Below are 2,460 nucleotides of genomic sequence, written 5' to 3'. Positions count from 1 at the left end.
ACCCCAACAGACCGGGTTTGGACCCTCCAGCGTCTTGCTGTGCATGGCTTAGGTATGCACATGGCTTTCCGGGGAACGGAAGATCCTGGGGCCTGCGTCGATGCCGGATTTGGGGTCCTTTATGGCCCTTCATCACAGTCACGACGCCTCTTTGGCTTCCACTTCGCGTAGGTGGAACTTCCGTTGTGACCCACACGGGGGAAATGGACGCATCGTCCTTTCGTATTCTTTCTCCTACCTTTCACTTTCCTATGTTCTTTCTGGAATCTATCCTGTCTACTCCCTCTTTTCGAATTTTATTCATCTTCCATGCGGCCTGGGTTAACCTTGTGTGGTGCAGTCAACCTTCGTCATAACATATATGGTTACAGCGGTAACCTACTGTTGGCTCAGTAGGATTTGCTTCGCGACAATCCCTGCAGTGTCCCTTGTTGGGCTTAGTGGTGGGTGAATGACATCGCCGCTGAACAAACAGTACATTTCATGGGATCGTTGAACCCTTTCTCCTATGATCGCTCATCAGAAAGGGGGCACACCGATGCAACATTTCATTTTTTTAACAACAAAGATACATTCCTGAAATTCTATGTAATACACAGTCAGAAAGCTGTTAAGAACTCCAGAATGATTTCTTCATTCCTTGTCTCGACATGTCTCGCAGAGACCGTTACAAGTAGCTATAAAGACACGAACATGGCGAGTAGGGACCTACTACTCGCTGTCTGAGCCAAATTTCACTATGACAAACATACGAACCTGTGTGGTACTTGGGGATAACCCTATTTCTATAAACGCACGCCGAATCATGAACGCTGTGAAAGGTGCAATTTCTGAAGAAGACTTGGACTAGAATGATGACGAGCTCTTGAACGAATGGAAAGATGAAAACTTCAACAAAGTACAATGAATGATAGTCAGCCCTAAAAATAACTGCCAACAAAGCACACTTCTTACGTTCGGCACACGCACATTACTAGGTTACCGGTTGAAAGAGGTTACATGAAGTTCAGCATACGGCCATACATTCCTAACTGACAACGCTGTTTTAAGTGTCAGAGATTTTACCACGCTTATGGCAGTTACCGAGGGTGGCGTACGTGTGTAAAGTGGGCTATTAAAATTACTCCGCTGATCACTGTAATGCTGAGGTCCATTGCATGAAGTGCGATGGTGCTCGCCCTGCATACCCCTGACCTTGTGCAGCCTGGAAAAGCAAATAAATAATCGCGGTCAAGTTCAAGGAGAATATACAACTTTCAGAGAGTCACGACAACGCCTTTCGCAGTTCACATCTGATGACACTATGGCACACCGGCGGGAAGCACCACAAGGGCACATGGCGACTTTTCGCATCACGCCCCACCAGAGCTCGACACCGCCACATGCTTCCCTCCCCCAATAGTAGCAGCTAACCTTGTCCAACTTTCCCTGAACTCTACCACGCCGGCGGCCTCTTCCAGCGCTGGTAGCAGCCAGTGCCGCTCAGAGGCCAAAGCGAACCCATCAAACTCTGGACTGGTAGGCTCGAAGGTCTTTGTATTTCGACGTGAGCCTTTCACGACAAACGCACTAGTTACAAGAGTTCATTTCCAACGCCTCGCAAGAGGCGATGGACGCAACACCCAGCCCACCGGCGCCACTAGCGCCGAAGGAGCGACATAATTTTTTCGACCGCTCTAAAAGAGAAAAACTTCGCATCACGGCGTCCAGAAAGGTCTCCGTGAGCTAAATCTTCTCCCTTATACAAAGAGAAGACAAAAACTACCTTCAACATGTATCCACAAAAATAAGACTGGAAGATCAGGGGTATTCTGCAGATCTAGATGACGCCAGAGAACTCCTACATAAGTACTATTCAAAGACGCTCTACATTCAAGAGACACGTTTGAAGCCCACGCAAACAAACGTTCTCCTGTAGTATGCTATTTTACGCAAGGATTGTGATGAGGCTTGCACATCGCCTGGCGTCGTGGCGATATTTATCGACAAGTGTGTATCTTGTCAACATCTGGCCCTCTAGGCATACGTAGAAGCAGTATCAATGCGAGCAATTCAATTCAATAAATTAGTTACATTGAACACTATTTGCATGCCACCACATTATGATCCCAATAAGACAGAATTCTGTAGCTTTAGTAACCGGGTACACGAACCTTAAATTTTTGTTGGCAAATTTATTGCCCATAAGAATCTGTGGGGAGATTCCTGGTGTGCCTCGACGTGTCGACTAATAGAAAGCTTTCTAGTTACTTCTGGCACTTGCGTGTTGAATAAGAAAGAGCCAACTTACTACAACATTCAAACAATTCTTCTTCTTCGATATATTTACCTATCGGCTGAGTGGATCTTTTCCTCCACTTCCTGTGGAGTTTCATCAAAAATACTTTTGGGAGTTACCACTTCCCTGTGGCGCAAAACTTATAATGGCAACAAGACTGTACTACGCGTGTCCGTAGATAA

The sequence above is a fragment of the Dermacentor variabilis genome, unplaced genomic scaffold (genome assembly GCF_050947875.1).
Source record: "Dermacentor variabilis isolate Ectoservices unplaced genomic scaffold, ASM5094787v1 scaffold_13, whole genome shotgun sequence".
NCBI lineage: Eukaryota > Metazoa > Arthropoda > Arachnida > Ixodida > Ixodidae > Dermacentor > Dermacentor variabilis.
Note: the sequence above shows the minus strand (reverse complement) of the source record.